Below are 6,373 nucleotides of genomic sequence, written 5' to 3'. Positions count from 1 at the left end.
GGTGAATATTTGGAAAGTTTTATTTGCATAATAAGAAAGGAAATCCTCTATTTTTCCACATCTGTATGCTACACCCTTAGAAGAGTAATCTTTGTATCACCATGATCTTCTTAACAATACAGGTGGCAGGATTTTTATTCCTTGGCAGTAAAAAGTCCCTGTAGGCAGGCTTGAAATACCCAAATAAACTAATGGTAATTTTCTTTTTTCATTCTTGCCAAGAGCTTGAGTTTGAAATTGAGTGTTCCCTGGTCTGCTGAAAGATATGGCTTTTAAATGTCTTTATAAGCTCCCATGATTTCTTAATACAGTAAAAATTCAAGTGTCAAGTGGGTTGCACTGCCCTGTGCATGAAGAAGTTTTACTTCTGGAATTGTATAAACTATGCAAGGCAAAGCTTTATTGAAGAAAAACAACTACAATATAAAAAGCAAATTTACTGTGTTTAACAAATGCTGCATTAAGGATAATTATAAGTAACCAATCATCAGTAATCGTTCACCGATGTGATTATTATAGGTGCTCTTGGGAATGGTAGAAAATTGAGATTGGAGATGAAAGATTTTTAAGAGGTTTGTCAAATTTGAATTTTTAAGTTAATATTTTATGTACCAGATTGTGTCATTTTGTGCAGTTACAGTGGGAGAACAACAAACTAAACTTAATGTTTTCAAAGCCTTTTCACTAAGTAGGTTGGAAAGAGTACCGTGCTGTACTTTGTACCTTGTATTTTGAATTTGGGGAGTACTTTCTTACAGTTACTCTTTAAATTTCCTTCCCCTCCCCTTCCCCATCACACATGGGTTCTTTAGCTATCAAACAATAAAACAATAGCTGGCTAAGGACTAAGTTTGATCACCTTATAGTTACAGTAAGGTTCAAAATCAATGTAATTAAGCCTGAATGGAATGCAGGTGATCTAGACTTGGGGAAAAGGGGAAAGCTCACTTCCTATGTAGGCAAGATGCAACACCATGAATGATTAGTCTTACCTGATGATGAGCAACAGTCAACAAAAGTCAACCTCTCAAGAGTCAACTTCAAGACTTAAGGGAGTCTCCTTTGCTGGGCAGCACTCCTGGGCCAGCCAACAAGAGCTGCCCTTAATTACTGTTGGGGCACCTTATTAATGAGATTGTGTCACCTTTGTTCAGTCATAAGATTGACAAGTTGATTAGAAATGTTCTTTGTATAAGCATGGGAACAAAATTCGATGTGTCTCAAAAGACTGGTGATCCTTAAATAGCTGTACAGTGAATTGGATGTGTGTCTATGTTAATATGAGAGAGCTCATAAACTTCAGTGTGATGGGGTGGAGTCACCATACTCAGAAATACCTGCCTGGAAGTGATGTGTATTTTGGCAAGGACTTCTTCCCAGTTTTTTTAATTACAGCCAGAGATCTCACTGAAATTCCTAATTTATGATTAATATTTACCTCCAGCCTTTTACCAAATGTCATTTCTTGTAACAGCTTGCTGCCCTGGATGAGCACTGATGAACATTTGGTTTAGAAACTTCTATTTCTTGGTATAAAATGGCAACTTCTTATTTCGCCATCTAACTTGATTTTTATTTTGGCAGCTGGTGAGTATTCGTCACACTAATTCGAGCAAATTGTTTCTTTGTGGGCCTTTTACTGGCCCTAAGTTTCCTTAAGGACAGTGTGCAAAGATGGCTGTAAGATGTTGATGGGAGTGAAACTCGAAGTGATGTTAGAACATTAGCAGAAAGATGTTTGCTCTGAACCCCATGAAAGATGAGGCCAGATTCAAACATTGCTATATACTTTACAAAACTTTGTCATCTTTTTGGTTTTTTAGGTGATCTAACCCATTCCTTGGAGCTCTGCATCAGTATGTGTGTGGGGGGGTAAATATCTGCTAGATACTCAAATAGTGCTTCAGACTCACTTGCATTAATTACAAATGAGACAGTAGGGTAGGGTAGAATTACCTGCACAGCTGAGTCCTGGGGAGCAGCATGAGGGAGCCCCACAGTTCCAGGCTCTCCTCACCTGACAGTGGGGCGGGGACAGTTCCCAGAGAGAATGGTTGCCTTTGAGCACTGTAAGGAGCAGTTGCCAAACCACAGCTGCCTGGCCTGCACCTCACCAAGGCTGCAATGTTTTTTCAGTACCTGGCTATCTACACCTGGATTTATAATGGGAAGGGTTTCCACTTAGTGGATGAAATACCTGTTTAAGGAAGATAGCATCCACAGCATCATGCTGCAATCCATCCATTATCCTTTCCTTTATGCACTTTTCTGCAATTAAAAAACCCAAAAAACCCTAAAGCTGTACAATGTTTAATCATAGGATTTAAGATATTCTAAGGCCTTTACCAAAGCAAAACAAAATAGTCTATTGACCCTTGTTTTTTGTGAAGTTATGCTTTCCTGTCTGCTCATGACTGCAGCTGCTTTTGGGAGCAAAGACAAGTAGCAGGATTTCACCACAGATTTTTAAAAAATCCACCCTTGATTGTAGAAGTGATGTAGTTAAATTTGAGTCAGAAATTCCTATGAGCATATGACAGGCTCTAGGACAAAATGCTTTGAGTGTTAGAAAGGAAGTAGTTGGTAAGGAAGTCTTCACAATTCCAGTTGAGGGGTTTGCTTTTGTTTGGTAAGTAAGTTGGAAGGATGTGCTATATTGGAAATAACTTTCAAAACATACTGAATACAAACCTGTACTAGCTATGAAGCTGGCTGTTTAGTAGATATTTAGTGTTAGAAAAGGGAAGTGATGTAATGGGAAACCAGAGGCTGTGCCATACTAAGACAAATACAGTCACTTTCCAATCCAAACAAGTTCTCTGGAGCTTGGCATCTTAATTATACTGTCTATTTGAGTGAGTGTTGGTTCCTTGTGCTCAAGAGCTTTCTGGTCTGTCAGAATATTTTTATCAGCATAAAGAGCTATAGGAGGGGCAAAGTGGGCTGCTAGCTTCTCCCTGACAGTGCTGTAGGGGAGGGGCAATGTTTCTTTTTTTCTTGTTTTCTTCCTTCTTTTTTCCCCTCTTGCATCTACCCTCACTTGATTCTGACTGAGGGCTCCTTGTAGGGGCCATAGCCCATCCTCTTTCCTCTGCCAGCATATCAGACCTGTTCACCAGAGTTTCAGCTGCCTGCTGGATGAAATCCTGGGGTCTGGGAAGCACCAAGTGAAGGACAGCCTATTCTTTTCTGTAAAAAGCTCTGACATTGAAAAAGACTTGAACTTAATGCTTGATATTCACAAGCATCTGTTAAACTTCTGGCAGCTTGTTTGCTGTACTATTTTTCTGTGAAGATATCCTCCTACTGGTGATGACATCTGTCATCAGGAGGGGAGAGAGAGAGAGAGAAGCTGTTACAGTTCATTCTTTTACCAACTTCTATGCAAATGCATCTTCATTCCTTCCTAAAGAAGTTTTGAGTTTTACCTCCCACAAGGAACAACAAGTCTGTCTAAGATCACCTTTGCACTCAGGGAATATCCTTCAGGAAGTAAATCCTGCCCTGCAGACAGCTCCCCATGGCAGCCGAACTGACATTTCATAGTCATCATACAGAAGAAAGATAACAGGAGGCCTGCTGTGAGACTCCCAAGGCAGAAACCCAAATCCCTAGAGGCAAGGAAACTGAGCCAGCGTGGGGAAAAGGGGAGCTTGTGATCTCCCCTTCCCACAGATCTCTGCACTCTTCTAAGAATTGAGGGAAAGGTTATGTTTTGTCCTTTCCTCCTCCAGTAGCAAGGGGATCAAATTGCATACAATCAGGGTGGCTGTTCTAACATGTAGAGTGCACGTTAGGTTCTGTGTGGATAGATGTGCTTTGAGGTCCCACTGGAACACAAACTTTGTGTATCCTGATAAGGATCATTAGTAAGAGGCTGGCTTGCCCTGTTATGATCTAAAATGCTTCAGCAAAAGTGCACAAGGAGATGCTTAAGTGGCTTTAGGTCTCTCTCACCCCGGTAGCCAGTGCACAGCAACTGTGAGGAACTTTGAATGCACACATTTAGATCACAAGTGGAACAGGGATCTGGGAACTGGGCCTGCAGTACAATTCTAGAGGCATTTCAACTCTGCAGGAAATTCTGAGTTTGTATTGGCGTTTTTTATTAACCCTCGATGAAACTTTTATAACTTTCTACTCCAGTACATACTTTGAGAAAAGTCTTGAGTGTTCCAACATTTAGAATTTATTTTTGCCTCAGCCCAAAAAGCAATCATGTAAGTTTTTGGAAGTTTTGAACAGGAAGTATCATCTGAAAATGCACAGATGAAAATGCCAACTGCAACACAATTCAAATACAGTGCAACTGGCACCTCTGATTTTATTTTAAAACATGGCTCAGAATTTCCACCACTATTTCACAATTAAGTTGCAGTGCTAAAGAAATCACTGAGGCTGCAAGAAAAGGTCCAGATGTGCACTCCAGTGGAGAACAATCATGATTTTTTGGGGGGTATGAATTCCTTTAAAACAGGGACAGCCTTAATGCCATCCCCAAGAAGTCTAAAGCACATTCTCTCCTAGGCCTCCAATCCACTTTTACAGCTCCCCACAGGGAGCAGATGTTACAAACATACCTTCAGTGTTCTGGAGAGATGCTTTAACCTTTGAGCTGTGGATGGAGAACAAACCTGTGGGAGCCATGGCTGATTTTTCCCTCACTTTTACAAAATGGGAGTTCTTTGGGTATGGCTTTTTTTGTGGAAATGAAATTATGTTAGCAAGGCTGAGCATCAGCTGCCACTCACCTGTACCTGAAGCAGTGCAGGATGTAAAAGAAGTTCTGCTGTCAGCACTTCCCTCTGCTAAGTCCAAACAGTTCTTTGCTGATAACTTTAAAGAACATTTACTGTTAAGCAGGTAACTGCTAACTAGGACATGATCTAATTCAGGGTCCTAGGTTCCACAGCAAGTGCTTAAAAGACCTTCATTAACAGGCATTTCAACTCAATTTACCAAATACAAATAAACTTCATTAACTGCTCTATATAATAATTTCTGTCATGATAAAAGCACTTTTTTATTCAAGAATTTGTTAGGATTGTTTTTTAAATTGGACCAAAAAAAAGCACAAGTGCTACAAGAGCAATTTCTGGCTGGAGCAATTTTCAATTTATTGCGTCAATGTAATAGTTGGAATGCCAAATCAAAGGGGAGTATTTTCATTCCACAGCAAAAGCTTTGTGAAGAAGTTTCAGCTAAACTAAAAGCCAGTTTCAGCTGGCCTTTAGGGCAGCTGGCCTTAAGGGCAGCTACAGAAACTCCTTGCAGATGTGACAGACTTTGCAGGTTTTGTCTGCTGATCACAGCAGCACACTGTTAATGTCAGCTGCCGTGTCCTAGTAATTCTTTCCAAGGCAACTGCTCAAGCAAGGATTTGCAACTAGAAAGTTCAATACAGACTGCACAAAAAACCCCCAAACAACACACCCCATCCAAAAGCTGAAGAATGACCATCTCTATGGCAACTAAAGCACTTAGCATGCTCATGCCTCACATAAATTGGCACAATTTTACAAACGAAGTTAGTATAATCTGGCTTAAAGTAATGTGAGTAAAGAATCTAGAGATCAAACAGTATTTCAGGTGTTAACACTCAAATCATCATCTATTACTAATTGCTATTGCTCAGGGGAAGACTGCAGACAGCACAGCACTATAGGCTGAAGAGACACCAGTGGCTGGCTGTACTTGTGTATCCCAGCAGGGTGTAGGGTAGTCAGGTGGTTAGTAAGCTTGTCAGGTTGATTACCCATCAGAGCCAACACCCAGTGTAGTGCTGGGCAGGGCCGAATAGGAAATTACAGCTTCACCCGTTGTGTAACTTCACCCTCAGGTTGTGTATTGTTATGCAGCTGAGTGAGCAGACTGCAGCCTCCAGGAGGAAGAAATGCTGCAAACTCCTTCACAGTTGTTGGCTCTGGTGCTTGTCTGATTACGAGATAAGATGATCCAACTCACTCACCCAAGCCAACAAAAGAACATGGACTCTTCACCCATTAATTCTCCTGCTAATTGAAGTTAACATCAGTGTCTTGTCAGGAGAGCTGTTGGCCTGCTTTCAGATGTGCCTCAGCAAGTATGCAGGCATGTACTAACTTGGTAAATTGCTTGCTTGCTATAAAAATCTCAGTCCTGAGGATTGTTACTTGGAAGTCACTGCTTCCACAAATACAATATAGAATCATCTAGGCTAAAAGAGACCCTTAAGATCATCCACCCAGTCCAACCATCCACCCAGCACTATCACTGCAACCCCTCAACCATTAGACCTTATCACCCAGTACCAGATCCAGACACCTTTTGACCACCTCCAGGGATGGTGACTCCACAGCCCCAGGCAACCTATTCCAATGCCTGACACCACTTA

Source organism: Fringilla coelebs (assembly GCF_963513975.1).
Source record: "Fringilla coelebs genome assembly, chromosome: 4".
NCBI lineage: Eukaryota > Metazoa > Chordata > Aves > Passeriformes > Fringillidae > Fringilla > Fringilla coelebs.
This window is presented reverse-complemented; position numbering follows the sequence as displayed.